Raw genomic sequence first — 19634 nt, forward strand, 5'->3', positions numbered from 1 at the left:
GAGGTTCACCTAGCAAAGTGCGAAGTAGCTAGCATCCCCCTCGTGCCAGCACGAAGGGAATCCTAAGCTATGAGCATGCCCCCTCCCCCCAACCGAGGTTCACCTAGCAATGTGCGAAGTAGCTAGCAGCCCACCTCCTGTCACCACGAAGGGAATCCTAATTAAGCTATGAATGCATGCCCCCCAATCGAGGTTCACCTAGAAAAGTGCGATGTAGCACCCCCCTGCACACACTCTTTCAGTCGACGGGCCAGAGAGGCATATATCTCACCAAGATGGATCATAAAACAGACCAAGAATAATCCACCTTGGTCATACAACCTCTCTCTTGTTGTTAGTCAAAGTGATGGCCGTCCATGCGACCCCGGAGATGGGCTAGCTCGCCAAAAATCATGCAAGTAGCTAGTCCCCAAAGATAGCCACTCCATGCGTGTGGCCCAAACATATGTATGGAGAGGTGTGTTTTGAGTAACAATGGAACAACTTTGATGTGGCACCATGACTTCAAACTAGAAATCCCCACACTGAGTGAGGGTTATGTTGACGATGCATATGTATGTTACACCACACTTCAAGCCAACGACGGGGATTCATATATGCATGCATGCATGCATAGTATATGCGCTCAAACTTAATTCGGTCTGAATCTCACCATGACCTATACTATGATAACATGAACCAAATGAAGAATCCGCCATGGTAACCTATCTTGTTGTTGGTCAAGGTGATCATGGATTTCCACGCGGGCCCACGAATATATAGGCTTGTCGCCGATAACCACGCGAGGGAGTGTATCGTTCGAAGGCAACCACTACATGCATATGTATGGAGGTGATGTGTGCATGCATGTTCGAATGCACAACATTGATCTGGCGTGTGTGTCAAAAATCGTACAATAGCTCCCCACATAGAGCGAGGCCGGTGAATGATGGTGTTGTCGTACTAGCCACTTCGACTCGATGGGAGGGATTCATGCGTACACATGCATGTGTATGTGCTCAAAGTGTATCGTGCATGTCATCCCAGAGCAAAAATAATAATCCCTTCCTAAGTCAAATTAACCTCTTTTGTTGTCAGGCAAAAATAAGTGATGGACCAAGTGGGCCCATAGATGGAAAGCATCGATATCGCTGATAACCGCTTAAGTGGGTGCGAGAGGACAACCACCACCGCTTTGCATGTGGGCCAAACATATGTTGAATACCCAAAATGCACAACTTTGATGTGCCACATACCTCAAAAACCATAAACCATGCACCCACACAGAGCGAGGTTCATATCAAGCATACTACATATGATGGTCCCCTTCCCCCCTCTTCACCGCATACTATATGCTCCTGCCGTAATATATGTACAACCCAAAAGAATCCTCATCGATGGTGAAATTAATTAACCTCTCCAAATGTAGGTCAAAGTGATGCATGCATGCATCGAAGGTGGCCTCGTGGGCCCATAGATGGAAGCATCACACGTGAGTGTCATAGCTAGGATATATATGCATGTGGCCCAAAAAGGTGTTGTGTGATGTTTGAATAACAAATTTCACAATTTTGATGTGGCACGTGCCTCGTAACCAAAGAGTCCCGACACTGAGTGAGGTGTACTTCTTCACAGACGCATATGTATAGTATATATGCTAGTCCCCTCCCACCTCTTCGACGCGTACTATATACAACCATAACACAAACAAAAAGATTCTACCTTGCTAGTCAAATTAACCTCCATGCCGGCTATTCGTCAAAGTGATGGATGACGACCTCGCGGGCCCATAGAAAGCGTCACACGCAAGTATCGAGTGTCGTGTAGGACAACCATCAACTGCATGTGGGCAAAACATTTATGTATGAAAGGGTTGTGTAATGTTTTAAATAACGATTTCACGACTCTGATGTGGCACCAGCCTGCCTAACAAAACGGCCAACCCACATGCTGGCTCACAACTCGTAGTGTACTCCCAGACGCACACACCCACACACACACACCGTGAATCCACCACAACTATGATGCATGTTAAATTAATTATCCCGCGGTGAACATACATGTTACCAAAGGAGGGACGTTTTAACTTCAAAAAAATCACAGAGATCATTAAGACGTTTTAGTACATTGATTGATTGTTTTTCTATGGGTGTAATGTGCAAAAATCAAATTTGAGCTACATGCACACGTGACAGTGCACCTAAATGGATTGCAAAAACACATGTGTCTCACTGGGTGCATGTTTACTCCCCGTGCAACAAATTTCAACCATTGAGAATCTTCATTTTTAAATTCTAGTACATCCAAAATTTATTTGAAGTTCATGAAACTTATCGTGTTGTCATATGGACACCAATACAAAGTGGCGTTGTACATTTTTTTGACAAATTTGAGACCAGTTTTGATGTAATCTTTATCTAATTACAGACGGGAGATTATTAATAATTGGGAACCAATATCCCAAACTAATTATTTATTCGAACCGTGAGCGTTAGACCAACAATGGATACGTGCCATGCTTCGGTTAAGCAATAAAGCGGCCGCATTAATCATCAGAATAGAAAAAAAATATACGTGCCGCCATGCGACCCGTGTAGCGTGTGAGCAGGCATGAGTTGACGGGACGCATGCGAGTAGTCCACCGTGCAGGCAGATGGGGAGGCGTGTGATACGTCCATTTTGCATCATGCTTTTATATCGATATTTATTGCATTATGGGCTGTTATTACACATTATGTCACAATACTTATGCCTTTTCTCTCTTATTTTATAAGTTTTGAATGAAGAGGGAGAATGCCGGCAGCTGGAATTCTGGCTGGAAAAGGAGCAAATATTAGAGACCTATTCTGCACAACTCCAAAAGTCCTGAAACTCCACGGAAGTCAGTTTTGGAATATATAAAAAATATTGGGCGAAGAAAGCACCAGAGGGGGGCCACCCACCATCCACGAGGGTGGGGCGCGCCCCCCTGTCTCGTGGGCCCCCTAGCAGGCCTCCGGTGCCCATCTTTTGCTATATGAAGCCTTTTGCCCTGAAAAAAATCAAAAGGAAGCTTTCGGGACGAAGCGCCACCGTCTCTAGGCGGAACCTTGGCGGAACCAATCTAGGGCTCCGGTGGAGCTGTTCTGCCAGGGAAACATCCCTCCGGGAGGGGGAAATCATCACCATCGATCCTCTCATCGGAAGGGGTCAATCTCCACCAACATCTTCACCAGCACCATATCATCTCAAGCCCTAGTTCATCTCTTGTATCCAATCTTTGTCTCAAAACCTCAGATTGGTACCTGTGGGTTGCTATTAGTGTTGATTACTCCTTGTAGTTGATGCTAGTTGGTTTATTTGGTGGAATATTATATGTTCATATCCTTTATATGCATATTAATACCCCTTTGATTATGAACATGAATATGATTTGTGAGTAGTTACGTTTGTTCCTGAGGACATGGGAGAAGTCTTGCTATAAGTAGTCATGTGAATTTGGTATTCGTTCGATATTTTGACGAGATGTATGTTGTCTCACCTCTAGTGGTGTCATGTGAACATCGACTACATGACACTTCACCATATTTGCGCCTAAGGGAAGGCATTGGGAAGTAATAAGTAAATGATGCGTTGCTAGAGTGACAGAACTTAAACCCTAGTTTATGCGTTGCGTCATAAGGGGCTGATTTGGATCCATATGTTTCATGCTATGGTTAGGTTTACCTTAATACTTACTTTGTAGTTGCGGATGCTTGCAAGAGGGGTTAATCATAAGTAGGATGGTTTTCTAAGTAAGGGCAGTACCCAAGCACCGGTCCACCCACATATCAAATTATCAAAGTAAGGAACGCGGATCATATGAGCGTGATGAAAACTAGCTTGACGATAATTCCCATCTGTCCTCGGGAGCATTTTCCTTTATATAAGAGTTTGTCTAGGCTTGTACTTTGCTACAAAAAGGATTGGCCCACCTTGCTGCACCTTTTTTACTTTTGTTACTTGTTAGCCATTACAAATTACCCTATCACAAAACTATCTGTTACCGATAATTTCAGTGCTTGCAGAGAATACCTTACTGGAACCGCTTGTCATTTCCTTCTGCTCCTCATTGGGTTCGACACTCTTACTTATCGAAAGGACTATGATAGATCCCCTATACTTCTGGGTCATCAAGACTCTTTTCTGGCGCCGTTGCCGGGGAATGAAGCGCCTTTGGTAGGTGGAATTTGGTAAGAAAAATTTTATATAGTGTGCTGAAATTTACCGTCACTTGTTACTATGGAAAGTAATCCTTTGAGGGGCTTGTTCGGGGCATCTTCACCCTGACCAGTAGAGAAAAGAGTTGCTCCTCAACCTACTGAACCTACTTAAAATGTTTACCTTGAAATTCCTTCGGGTATGATAGAGAAACTGCTAGCTAATCCTTTTACAGGAGATGGAACATTGCATCCCGATTTGCACCTAATCTATGTGGATGAAGTTTGTGGATTATTTAAGCCTGCAGGTATGCCCGAGGATGTTATGAATAAGAAGGTCTTCCCTTTATCTTTGAAAGGAAAGGCATTGACATGGTTTAGGCTATGCGATGATATTGGATCATGGAACTACAACCGATTGAAATTGGAATTTCATCAGAAGTTTTATCCTATGCATCTCGTTCATCGCACTACTAGGAAAAGGGCTATAGATAGGATTGACACTAATGGCGTACCAGGGAAGTAGTGCGCCACTACTATATACTAATGGCGCACCAGTTGGTGATGCGCCATTAGTGTGGAAGACACTAATGGCGCACCAGAAAACAGGTGCGCCACTAGTGATAATTTTTTTTCATTTTTACATACATACTAATGGCGCATCCTACCGAAGTGTGCCATTACTAGTTCTAACTAGTAATGGCGCACCAGACAGGGAGTGCGCCAGTACTGAATTTTTTTTATTCTTTTTTTTGCAAAACTACTAATGGCGCACCGCCTCACAGTGCGCCATTACTAGTTTAAACTACTAATGGCGCACCCTGTAGAAGTGCGCCATTAGTATATATTTTGATATCATGAATATTTTTAAATTTCATGGCCACTTTTTGATATCATGAATATTTTAAAATTTCATGGGCACTTTTTGAATTCATGAATATTTTTTCAAACTTGATGATATTTTTTCATATTCAATATGATAAAATATTGAATATTCATGAGGACACTCGATCTCGATCCCCCTCCATCTCGATCTCGATTCCCCCTCCATCTCGATCTCGATCCCACCCGTGCCTCCTCTCCCCTCTTCATTTTTTAAAAAATAATAATAATAAAGTGTAGACTACAATTGTTGTTAAACAAAAATTATTACTGTTTTTATAAAAAAATATTACTGTTTCATATTCATATTCATTTTCTAAAAAATTATTACATGCAACAAAAAAAATTACTTGTGGCGCACCTCTGGCTGGTGCGCCATTGCTATATATAAAAAAAAGATTACTAATGGCGCACCTCTGCCTGGTGCGCCATTGCTATGTAAAAAAAGATTACTAATGGCGCACCTCTGCCTGGTGCGCCATTGCTATGTAAAAAAAAGATTACTAATGGCGCACCGACCGCATGTGCGCCATTAGTAAGATTCCCCCTAGCTAATTCCCTCCCTCTCGCCAGATCCCCTTCATCACTCTCCCTCGCCCCCTAGCTAATTCCCCCTGCTTCCCCGACCCACGCCGTCGCCGCCCCCGCGACTCCGTCTCCGTCGCCGCTCCCACGCCGCCGCCGCCCCCGCGCCTCCGTCTCCGTCGCCGCCCCCACGCCTCCTCGAGCCGAGCGCCGCCTCCCTCGCCGTCCCCCCTCTGCCCGCGCCCGCGCCCTCGACGTCCTCCCGCCCTCGCGCCGCCTCGACTAGCTCCGGCTACCCCGAGTCGCCCTTGACCTCCCCAGTAAGCACCCGAGCCGCTTCCCCCTCTTCCCCCTCTTGATTTCCTTCTGATGTGTTCTAGGGTTAGGGGTTGGAGAATTTTGGACAAGAAAAGGGGTTGGAGAATTAAGTAGCTAGGGTTGGGGAATTAAGGAGCTAAGGAGATTATGTTTAGAGCATCAATGATGGGTGTTGATATACCTCTGGATAATTTTGATTTTATTCATGTTCTCAAGGAATTGGAATTATCCAGGGAACAAATTAGTAAGAAATTTGTACAGTAGCAACCAGGGGAGGTCGAGGGCAGCAACTCGAAAACAGAGGCGAACATAGAATTCTGCATGCGCATTTTGAAGCAAGACTCCTGTGATGATTTATACTGAACTTTATTTGTGTTTTATCTTGAAATTCAAACTTACTGTATCCTGAAATTCAAGCTTACTATACCCTGATTTGACTGGAGTACAATGTTGCAGCTTCACTTGTCTTCGAGTGAAATACTCCTGAATAATCATAATCAATTGTTGCATATGGCGCTATATTAGTTCTACCAAGTTGAGGGTTTCGTTAAGTAGACCTAACTTGATCATAATCAATTTTTAAGGGGCTATATTAGTTCTACCAAGTTGGGGGTTTCGTTAAGTTGCATGTACCCTGAATTCAAGTAAATTAAGTTGCTTGTACCAAGTTGAGTACTCCAGTTTTCTGTTTTCATTAAGTTGGAGTAACAGTTTTATTGCTTGTTACTGCACCTGTACTGCACATTACAAAGTCTCCTAGTACTTAAACCACCCAAGCTATGAGGCAAAAAATTCAGTTAACTGTTATGGACAATTGTCAATTTCCTGTATTGATGATGGAACATTATAAAGCATTGTACTCCAGTGTATATGAAGGATACAAAAAATTTAGCAACTTCTCTGATTTTATAAAGTAGTTCTTATATGGGTGAAACTTCACTTGTTTTTAGGCTAGTGCAGGGTGTTGCTTTATTCTGTCATCATTTGTAACTATGTCACAAATAAATTGTTCCTTCTTCTGTATTTGAAGTAATGACTGTTCATAAGCTGAGGCATGGATTAAGCTGACTCTTAGCTGTACCATTGTATCTGGATGATTTTTTGTTTGGTGACCTATTATATCTAGAATGGAAGCTCACATAAGTTGAGCTGATTTTTTTCCATATGAAAGCAGAGGACCATATGGTCTGTGGCTGGGTTTTGTCTCCGACCATTGTGTCGTGATGAATTTGCAGGTACCCCGAGAGGCCCTTGAGTTTGTCGGAATGTCGATTAACTTCCGTTCCGGCAAATTCGGGTACTCCATATGTCCTATTTTCAGCAAAGGTCATGCTGAAATTTTCCGTGAATTTTAGCATGACTTTGCTAAAAATAGGACATATGGGGTACTTGCGACTAATGCATTGGCTGGGGTATCTTAGTACTTAGTTCAGTAGGATCAACTGCCTCGCCATTCTTGCTGCATTAAACCATAGGTGGCAATAGAGCCAAGTGATTAGGCCCAACTTAGAATTCTTGTTAGCATCAATAAACCCTAGATGATAAACCCAACATAGGTGGCAATAGAGCCAAGTGATTAGTGCCAAGTGATTAGGCCCAACCTAGGGTGCCTCGGCATAGATAAACCCTAAATGATGAAAACTTAACTTCGCTTCTATAGGGTGCCTCGGTGTCGATGAGAACCTAAATGATGTACGCTTAGGCTTTTAGGGTGCCTCGGCGTCGACAAAACCTAAATGATGAAAGCTTAGGCTTTTAGGTTGCCTCGACGTCGACAAACCCTAAATGATAAAACCTTGGCTTTTAGGGTGCCTCGGTGTCGATAAGAACCTAAATGATGAAAGCTTAGGCTTTTAGGGTGCCTCAGGGTCGACAAACCGTAAATGATAAAAGCTTAGCTTTTAGGATGCCTCGGTGTCGACAAACCCTAAATGATGTAGTTTTGAATTATGAACGTAGGATATGTCGTCATCATCGTCGGACGACGAAAGTCTCCCGGCGGAGTGCGACTGGTGCCATGACGATCGAGGTCTGTGCGACATGCCTCACCTGGACGATGATCGGCGCTTCAGCATTAAGCTCGAGGAGACCTTCGAAGTTGAAACGGTACACAATGACGACAAGTGTTATTTTCATAATTAAGCATGACTTCAACTATTTCAACGTGTAATTTTCATCTTTTACAATTCGAGTATAGCTTATCCCATGCCATGCAAGACGCTATGTCTTGGAGAGGATGGATTTTGAAGACCATGAAATTTCTGAAACAATGAAAATTCACCTAAGGACTCATCACGATGTGGACTTTGAAGTACATCTATATAATTCTGAGAGCATAACCCATTTTGGTTGCAAAAACTGGGAAGCATTTTGCAAGATGTATGGTTTTGATGAGGGCATGCTTATCACCATGGATCTTGGTAATCCTGGCATCAACCAAGACAATATGGACATTTGGGTCCTTGTTGATACGCCTCCAGTTCTACCGCTATGTGAGTTTCTCAAACATAGTTATTAGCTAATTTATATTGTTTATTTCAAAATAGTTGACAACTTATTTTTATTGTTCAAAGAATGTGCGGGAGATGGTAGAAAAAAACCCACTACACCGATGGCTCCAAATTAACAACTTACAAGGAGAAAAATCATCTGGTCGGATTTTGTACTAACATTGAGAATTACATTATCCACAATCAAACTCCTCACCATTATGGTAAATACGTGCCACTAGTGCATGTGTTCAACTACGGTAACTACCATGGAGATACCCTGGTAAGATTTTTACTATTACGATATTCGTGCATCTTTTGCATACTTCTAAAACTAGTACATCATTGCTAACTATGAAGTTATTACTATGTTTTTCAACAGATAATCCCAGAGAATTGTGTGTGCCATATGATGTATCAGAAAGGTAGTGTTAATGTTTTAAACATACAGCCAGGTCATCCTACGAATCTCAACTGTCCATACGAGATTTCTAAAAGAAGTGGAGACATGAAAATCAAAGGATGGAAAAAAATGTATGAACAGTTGTAAGGAGCTTCTTGGAAGCAAAAGGAAGCGAAGCGCAAGAATTGGAGACATGATGTTCTCCATTCTCCATAATGGAGAGTCAGGGTCTATATTGTTTTATGCTATTTTAGCTTAAATAGGGTATTTAGGTCCTGCCTAATACTAATGATCATGTGCTAAGAACAATTAAGTAGGGTTGGTTCGATGACTATCAAGATGATGATCGTATGACTTGTTATGAATAACGAGTAGAAGTTGTATGATGATGATTAGTAGGACTTGTTAGTATTAGTATTACTTCCGACAAACTCGATACTCGCGGTCTCGAGACTTGTAATGTTTTATCTTCGTTCGGTCTTTTGAATTCGAAGACTAATATGATGAATTGTATTCGGAGACTAATCTTCTATTGTATTCGATGAATCTGCTGTTGCTGTGTGCTACTGTCTATATTCTGTCAAATAATATATTTTGTAACATGTGCAAAAATCAGAAAAGTAAAAAAAACCTAATATTCATACTAATGGCGCATCACTACAGAGTGCGCCATTAGTATGCCAAGTATACTAATGGCGCATCCATCCGCAGTGCGCCATTAGTGTGCCAAAGCACATGGTTAAATATGGCCCCTGGGAGGCATACTAATGGTGCATGGTGTTATATACTAATGGCGCACTAGGTGGTGCGCCATTAGTATACCAAAAAATACTAGTGGCGTGATACTGATGGCGCACCAGTGATGCGCCATTAGTAGGCAAAACTGGTGCGCCATTAGTAGGCCTTTTCCTAGTAGTGTCGTGATCGTAATTATATATATAATTTTTGGCCTCGCGAAGGAGAAAGCATCTCTCAATCTTGGGGGAGGCTTAAGTCAATGTTATATTCATGCCCCAATTATGAGCTCTCAAGAGAAATTATTATTCAAAAATTTTATGCTCAGCTTTCTCTCAATAATCGTTCCATGCTCGATACTTCTTGTACTTGTTCTTTTATGATGAAGACTATTGAATTCAGATGGGATTTATTGGAAAGAATTAAATGCAACTCTGAAGATTGGGAACTCGACGAAGGTAAGGAGTCAGGTATAACACCTAAGTTTCATTGTGTTAAATCTTTTATGGATACCGATGTTTTTCATGAATTCAGCACTAAATAATGACTTGACTCTGAGATAGTAGCTTCTTTCTGTGAATCCTTTGCTCCTCATGTTGATATTCCTAAGGGGAAGTGACGTAAATATCATCCTCCCATTGAATTAAAAGTGGTTGAACCTATTAAAGTTGAAGAAAAGGCTATCACTTACAATGTTGATCCTATTGTTCCTACCGCTTATATTGAGAAACCACCTTTCCCTGTTAGAATAAAGGATCATGCTAAATCTTCAACTATGGTCAACAAAAGTATTATTAGATCACCCAAACCATCTGAGCAAATTAAAGTTGAACCTAGTATTGCTATGGTTAAAGATCTCTTGGTTGATAATCTTGATGGGCATGTTATTTACTTCTTTGATGAAGCTGCTAGGATTGGTAAACCCGATACGAAAGATAAACATAGACCTGTTGTTGGCATGCATGTTGTTTCTGTTAAAATAGGAGATAATTTCTATCATGGCTTATGCGAGATGGGTGCTAGTGCGAGTGCAATACCTCATTTTTACACGAAGAAATTATGCATGATATTGCACCTGCGGAGATAGAAGGTATTGATGTCACAATTAGCTTCCCAATAGAGATACTATTTCACCAGTTGGGATTGTTAGATATGTTGAAGTCTTGTGTGGAAAGTTAAATATCCTACTGATTTTCTTGTTCTTGGTTCCCCACAAGATGACTTTTGTCCCATTATATATGGTAGACCCTTCTTGAATACTGTTAATGCTAAGATAGACTACTAAAAGGATATTGTTTCTGTTGGGTTAGGGGATATGTCTCATGATTTTAATTTTGCTAAATTTCATAGACAACCCCATGATAAGGAATTGCCTAGTAAAGATGAAATTATTGGTCTTGCTTCTATTGATGTGCCGCCTAATGATCCTTTAGAACAATATTTGCTAGACCATGAAAATGATATGTTTATGAATGAAAGAAGGGAAATAGATGAAGTATTCTTTAAACATGGACCTATTTTGAAACACAGCTTGCTTTTCAAAATTCTAGGGGATCCACCTCCACACAAAGGTGATCCCGTCTTTGAGCTTAAACCATTGCCCGATACTCTTAAATATGCTTATCTTGATGAAAAGAATATATATATATCCTGTTATTATTAGTGCTAACCTTTCAGAGCAAGAAGAAGAGAAATTATTGAAAACTCTGAAGAAGCACCATGCTGCTATTGGATATACTCTTGATGATCTTAAGGGCATTAGTCCCACTCTATGCCAGCACAAAATAAAATTGGAGAAAGACACTAAATCGGTTGTTGATCACCAACGACGGTTAAATCCCAAGATGAAAGAAGTGGAAAGAAAAGAAATACTAAAGCTTCTGGAGGCAGGTATAATTTATCTTGTTGCTGATAGTCAGTGGGTAGGTCCTGTCCATTGTGTCCCAAAGAAAGGAGGTATTGTAGTTGTTCCTAATGATAAAGATGAATTTATCCCATAAAGAATTGTTATAGGTTATAGAATCATAATTGATTTCCGCAAACTAAATAAAGCTACTAAAAAGGATCATTACCCTTTACCTTTTATTGATCAAATGCTAGAAAGATTATCCAAACATACACATTTTTTCTTTCTAGACAGTTATTCTGGTTTCTCTCAAATACCTGTGTCAAAAGAGGATCAAGAAAAGACCACCTTTACTTGCCATTTTGGTACCTTTGCTTATAGATGTATGCCTTTTGGTTTATGTAATGCACCTGCTACCTTTCAAAGATGTATGACTGCTATATGCTCTAACTTTTGTGAAAAGATTGTTGAGGTTTTCATGGATGATTTTTCAGTATATGGAACTTCTTTTGATGATTGCTTAAGCAGCCTTGATCAATTTTTGCAGAGATGTGAGGAAACTAATCTTGTCTTGAATCGGGCGAAGTGCCACTTTATGGTTAATGAAGGTATCGTCTTGGGGCATAATGTTTCTGAAAGAGGTATTGAAGTTGATAAACTAAAGTTGATGCTATTGAAAAGATGTCGTGTCCTAAGGACAATAAAGGTATAAGAAGTTTCCTTGGTCATGCCGGTTTTTATAGGAGGTTCATTAAAGACTTCTCAAAAATTTCTAGGCCACTGACTAATCTTTTGCAAAAAGATGTTCCTTTTGTCTTTGATGATGATTGTGTAGAAGCATTTGAAATACTTAAGGTCGCCTTGATTTCTGCACCTATTGTTCAGCCTCCTGATTGGCATTTTCCCTTTGAAATTATGTGTGATGCTGGTGATTATGTCGTAGGTGTTGTTCTAGGACAAAGAGTTGATAAGAAATTAAATGTTATCCAATATGCTAGTAAAACTCTAAATAGTGCCTAGAGAAATTATGCTACTACCGAAAAAGAATTTTTAGCAGTTGTATTTGCTTGTGATAAGTTCAGACCTTATATTGTTGATTCTAAAGTAACTGTTCACACTGATCATGCTGTAATTAAATATCTTATGGAAAATAAAGATGCTAAACCTAGACTTATTAGATGGGTTCTCCTATTACAAGAATTTGATTTGCATATTATTGATAGAAAGGGATCTAAGAACCCCGTTGCAGACAACTTGTCTAGGTTAGAGAATGTTCTTGATGACCCACTACCAATAGATGATAGCTTTCCTGATGAACAATTAGTTGTCATAAATGCTTCTCATACTGCTCCATGGTATGCTGATTATGCCAATTACACTGTTGCTAAATTTATAGCACCTAGTTTCACATACCAGCAAAAGAAAAAGTTTTTCTATGATCTAAGACATTACTTCTCGGATGACCCGCACCTTTATAAAGAAGGAGTAGATGGTGTTATTAGACGTTGTGTACCTGAGCATGAACATGAACAGATCCTACGTAAGTGTCAATCCAAGTCTTATGGTGGACACCACGCTGGAGATAGAACTGCACATAAGGTATTACAATCCGGCTTTTATTGGCCTACTCTCTTCAAGGATGCCCGTAAGTTTGTCTTTTCTTATGATGAATGTCAAAGAATTGGTAATATTAGTAGACGTCAAGAAATGCCTTTGAATTATTCACTTGTTATTGCACCATTTGATGTTTGGGGCTTTGATAATATGGGACCGTTTCCTTCCTCTAATGGGAATACTCCTATTTTAGTTGTTGTTGATTATGTTACTAAGTGGGTAGAAGCTATTCCAACTAGTAGTGTTTATCATAACACCTCCATTAAGATGATTAAAGAAGTTATTTTTCCGAGGTTTGGAGTCCCTAGATACTTAATGACTGATGGTGGTTCACACTTTATTCATGGTGCTTTTCGTAAAATGCTTGCTAAGTATGATGTTAATCATAGAATTGCATCCCCATATCATCCACAGTCTATTGGTCAAGTAGAACTAAGCAATATATAGAGAGCTTAAATTAATATTGCAAAAGACTGTTAATAGATATAGAAAGAATTGGTCCAAGAAACTGGATGATGCATTATAGGCCTATAGAACTGCATATAAAAATCCTATGGGTATGTCTCCGTATAAGAAGGTTTATGTTAAAGCATGTCACTTACCAATCGAACTAGAACATAAGGCATATTGGGCCATTAAAGAGCTCAATTATGATTTCAAACTTGCTGGTGAGAAGAGAATATTTGACATTAGCTCACTTGCTGAGTGGAGAACCCAGGCCTATGAGAATGCCAAACTGTTTAAGGAAAAAGTTAAAATATGGCATGACCAGAGGATACAAAAACATGAGTTTAATATAGGTGATTATGTATTGTTATACAACTCTCGTTTAAGATTTTTTTTGCAGGAAAACTCCTCTGTAAATGGGAAGGTCCTTACGTTATCGAGGAGGTCTATCGTTTTGGTGCCATAAAACTCAACAACTTTGAAGGCACAAATCCGAGGGTGGTGAACGGTCAAAGAATCAAGCATTATATCTCAGGTAATCCTATAGATGTTGAAACTAATGTTATTGAAACCATAACCCCGGAGGAGTATATAAGGGACACCTTCCAAAATGTTTCAGCCTCCAAAAAGAAATAGGTATGTGGTACAGTAAGTAAACTGACTCCAAAGTAGTTCTAATAGCAATTTTCTCTGTTTTGGAATATTTAAGAAAATAGGAAAATTAGAAGTAGTCCGGAAAGGACACGAGGCATCCAAGAGGGTGGAGGGCGCGCCTCCCTACCTCGTGGGGACCTCATGTTCCCTCCGGACTCCGTTTTCTTGCATGATACTTCTTTTGGACGGTAAAAATTCATTATATAATCTCTCGAAGGTTTTGACCACCGTACCACGCAATTATCTCCTATTTTTGTTTCGAGCTATTTTTCTGACAGATCTAGATCCAAGGACAAGTTTTTCGAGAGGGTCATCAACACCTACCTGGCGGAGGTGCTGCAACACCCTCAAACCATTGAGTTGCATGAGGGGGTGCTGCACATCCGCAATGTTGAGGGACCGAGGAGGACCGGAAGCGTGGAGAAAAGACTCGAAGCACTGGAGCAAAAAGTTTTCAAGTGCCAGGGGATGGTGGAACATGGACTCAACGCCAACCATATGATGATCACGGAGATCACCAGCAATCACAAGCTGGATGCCAAGAACATTGGGGAGACCATCATCAAGCTTCACGAGAAAATCTAGGACCTCCAAGCCTAGATCTATGACCTGCAAAACCAAAACTGTGAGCATGAATATAGATTCAAGAGGATTGAGTTTGGCTGCTGATTTGAGGATCCCGGAGACTCGATCATCCTTCTATGATGGTGAGCCTGTGCCTTGGAAGATGGACGACAAGCCTACATCATCAACAACTCCATCATCAATACCACCAAAGGAGAATTAAGTATCGGATATGGGACTCCCCTTGGCAGCTGCCAAGCTTGGGGGAGTGCCCCGGTATCGTATCACCATCACACTTCTATCTTTACCGTTTTCTTAGTTTGATCCTTCTGGTAATATCTTGATCTAGTAGAATAAAGTTTTGGTGTGATTTAGTTTTGAGTTTTGCTTTATGATCCTTCTATGTAATCGAGTCCGTGAGCTATATATAATAAACATTAGTTTTGAGTCAAGGGCTTGGTTATCTTGCTATGATCTTGAGAAAAAAGAGAAAATAAATAAATAAAAAGAAGTAAAAAGATCATATTGATCTTATGGAGAGTAATGATTTCACACATAAAGAGTATGATGAATAAAAGTAGTTGACAGTTGACAGACATGATGTTGTGATGTGGAAGAAATAAAAGCGACGGAATGCATAATAAAGGTCCATATCACAAGTGGCAATATAAAGTGACGTTCATTTGCATTAAGATTTCGTGCATCCAACCATAAAAACACATGATGTTGGAAATATGCCCTAGAGGCAATAATAAATTGGTTATTATTATATTTCCTTGTTCATGATAATCGTTTATTATCCATGCTAGAATTGTATTGATAGGAAACTCAGATACATGTGTGGATACATAGACAACACCATGTCCCTAGTAGGCCTCTAGTTGACTAGCTCGTTGATCAATAGATGCTTATAGTTTCCTAACCATGGACATTGGATGTCGTTGATAACGGGATCACATCATTAGGAGAATGATGTGATGGACAAGACCCAATCCTAAGCCTAGCACAAGATCGTGTAGTACATTTGCTAAAGCTTTTCTAATGTCAAGTATCATTTCCTTAGACCATGAGATTGTGCAACTCCCGGATACCGTAGGAGTGCTTTGGGTTTGCCAAAAGTCACAACGTAACTGGGTGGCTATAAAGGTACACTACAGGTATCTCCGAAAGTGTCTATTGGGTTGGCACGAATCGAAACTGGGATTTGTCACTCCGTGTAATGGAGAGGTATCTCTGGGGCCACTCAGTAGGAAATCATCATAATGTGCACAATGTGACCAAGGAGTTGATCACGGGATGATGTGTTACGGAACGAGTAAAGAGACTTGTTGGTAACGAGATTGAACAAGGTATCGGGATACCGATGATCGAATCTCGGGCAAGTATCGTACCGCTAGACAAAGGGAATTGTATACGGGATTGATTGAATCCTTGACATCGTGGTTCATTCGATGAGATCATCGTGGAGCATGTGGGAGCCAACATGGGTATCCAGATCCCGCTATTGGTTATTGACCGGAGAGTTGTCTCGGCCATGTCTGCATGACTCCCGAGCCCGTAGGGTCTACACACTTAAGGTTCGATGACGCTAGGGTTATAGGGAATAGATATACGTGGTTACCGAATGTTGTTCGGAGTCCCGGATGAGATCCCGGAAGTCACGAGGAGTTCCGGAATGGTCCGGAGGTAAATATTTATATATGGGAAGTCATCACACGGTCACCGGAATAATTCGGGGGTTTACCGGTATTGTACCGGGACCACTGGAGGGGTTCCGGGGGTCCACTGGGAGGGTCCACCTGCCCCGGAGGGCCCTATGGGCTGTGTGTGGAGAGGGACCAGCCCCTTAGTGGGCTGGGCGCCTCCGCCCTAGGGCCCATGCGCCTAGGGTTTGGGGGAACCCTAAAAGGCGGGCGCCCCCCTTGCCTTGGGGGGCAAGGAAACCCCCTTGGCTGCCGCCCCCTCCTCAGATTGGATCTGAGGGGGCCGGCCCCCCTCTCCCTTGCCCCTATATATATGTGGGGGGTGGGAGGGCAGCCGCACCTAAGTTCTGGCGCAGCCCTCCCCCTCTCCCAAGTCCTCCTCTTCTCCCACGGTGCTTGGCAAAGCCCTGCAGGATTACCACGCTCCTCCTTCACCACCATGCCGTCGTGCTGCTGCTGGATGGAGTCTTCCCCAACCTCTCCTTCTCCCCTTGCTGGATCAAGGCGTAGGAGACGTCACCGGGCTGTACGTGTGTTGAACGCGGAGGTGCCGTCCGTTCGGCACTAGGATCATCGGTGATTTGGATCACGACGAGTACGACTCCATCAACCCCGTTCACTTGAACGCTTCCGCTTGGCGATCTACAAGGGTATGTAGATGCACTCTCCTTCCCCTCATTGCTAGATTACTCCATAGATTGATCTTGGTGATGCGTAGAAAATTTTAAATTTCTACTACGATCCCCAACAGTGGCATCATGAGCTAGGTCTATGCGTAGTTTCTATGCACGAGTAGAACACAAAGCAGTTGTGGGTGTCGATATTGTCAATTTACTTGCCGTTACTAGTCTTATCTTGATTTGGCGGCATCGTGGGATGAAGCGTCCTGGACCGACCTTACACGTACTCTTACGTGAGACTGGTTCCACCGACTAACATGCACTAGTTGCATAAGGTGGCTAGCGGGTGTCTGTCTCTCCCACTTTAGTTGGATCGGATTCGATGAAAAGGGTCCTTATTAAGGGTAAATAGAAATTGGCATATCACATTGTGGTTTTCGCGTAGGTAAGAAACGTTCTTGCTAGAAACCTATAGCAGCCACGTAAAAACTTGCAACAACAATTAGAGGACGTCTAACTTGTTTTTGCAGCATATGCCTTGTGATGTGATATGGCCAAAAGGATGTGATGAATAATATATGTGATGTATGAGATTGATCATGTTCTTGTAATAGGAATCACGACTTGCATGTCGATGAGTATGATAACCGGCAGGACCCATAGGAGTTGTCTTAATTTATTTATGACCTGCGTGTCAACTTAAACGTCATGTAATTACTTTACTTTATTGCTAAAGCGTTGGCCATAGTGGTAGAAGTAATAGATGACGAGACAACTTCAAGAAGACACGATGATGGAGATCATGGTGTCATGCCGGTGACAACGATGATCATGGAGCCCCGAAGATGGAGATCAAAAGGAGCAAAATGATATTGGCCATATCATGTCACTATTTGATTGCATGTGATGTTTATCATGTTTTACATCTTATTTGCTTAGAACGACGGTAGCTTAAATAAGATGATCCCTCACTGAAATTTCAAGAAATAGTGTTCCCCCTAACTGTTCACCGTTGCGAAGGTTTGTCGTTTCGAAGCACCACGTGATGATCGGGTGTGATAGATTCTAACGTTCGAATACAACGGGTGTAAGCCAGATTTACACACGCAATACACTTAGGTTGACTTGACGAGCCTAGCATGTACAGACATGGCCTCGGAACACGGAAGACCGAAAGGTCGAGCATGAGTCGTATAGAAGATACGATCAACATGAAGATGTTCACCGATGTTGACTAGTCCGTCCCACGTGATGATCGGACACGGCCTAGTTGACTCGGATCATGTTTCACTTAGATGACTATAGGGATGTCTATCTGAGTGGGAGTTCATTAAATAATTTGATTAGATGAACTCAATTATCATGAACATAGTCTAAATTGTCTTTGCAAATATGTTGTAGATAAATAGCTCACGTTGTAGCTCCTTGTTTCAATACGTTCCTAGAGAAAGAGTAAGTTGAAAGATATTGTAAGCAATGATGCGGACTAGGTCCGTAGTCCGAGGAGTGTCCTCACTGCTACACAGAAGGCTTACGTCTTTGATGCACCGCTCGATGTGCAAACCCCAACAACGTCGTCTGTGGATGTTGTGAACACCTGACAGACACGTTCTGATGACTACTTGATAGTTTAGTGCACCATACTTTACGGCTTAGAATCGGGATTCCAATGACATTTTAAACGCCATAGAACATATGAGATGTTCCAAGAGCTGAAATTGGGATTTCAGGCTCATGCCCGTGTTGAGAGGTGTGAGACCTCTGACAAGTTCTTTAGCCAACAAGATGGAGCAGAATAGCTCAACTATTGAGCATGTGCTCAGAATGTCTGGATGCTACAATCACTTAAATCAAGTGGGAGTTAAACTTCCAGATAAGATAGTGATTGATAGAGTTCTCTAGCCACTATCACTAAGCTACTAGATCTTCGTGATGAACTATGACATGCAAGGGATGGAGTTGATCCCGGAGCTGTTTGCGGTGCTTAAGACCGCAAAAGGTAGAAATCAAGAAGGAGCATCAAGTGTTGATGGTTTAACAAGACCACTGGTTTCAAGAAGGGCAAGGGCTAGAAGGGAAACTTCATGGATGGCAAACCAGTTGCCACTCCAGTGAAGGAACCCAAGGTTGAACCCAAACCCGAGACTGAGTGCTTCTATTGTAAGGGGAACGGTCACTGGTAGCGGAATTACCCCAAATGCATGGTAGATAAGAAGGCTGGCAACTTCAACAAAGTATATGCGTGTTATTAATGTGTACCTCACTAGTACTCCTGGTAGCACCTGGGTATTGGATACCGGTTCAGTTGCTATTATTGGTGACTTGAAGCAAAAGCTACGGACTAAATGGAGACTGGCTAAGGGCGAGGTGACGATGTGTGTTAGAAGTGTTTCCAAAGTTGATGAGATCACCATCGCACGCTCCATCTGCCTTCGGGATTAGTGTTGAACCTAGATAAATGTTATCAGGTGTCTACGTTGAGCATGAATATGATTAGATCATGTTCATTGCAATACGGTTATTCATTTCAGTTAGAGAATACTGGTTATTCTGTTTACATGAATAATACCTTTCATGGTCATGCACCCTATGTGAATGGTTCATTGAATCTCGCTTGTGGTAATACACATGTTCATGCCAAAAGATGTAGAGTTAATAATGATAGTACCACTTTCTT

This window comes from Triticum dicoccoides, chromosome 4A (genome assembly GCF_002162155.2).
Source record: "Triticum dicoccoides isolate Atlit2015 ecotype Zavitan chromosome 4A, WEW_v2.0, whole genome shotgun sequence".
Lineage (NCBI taxonomy): Eukaryota > Viridiplantae > Streptophyta > Magnoliopsida > Poales > Poaceae > Triticum > Triticum dicoccoides.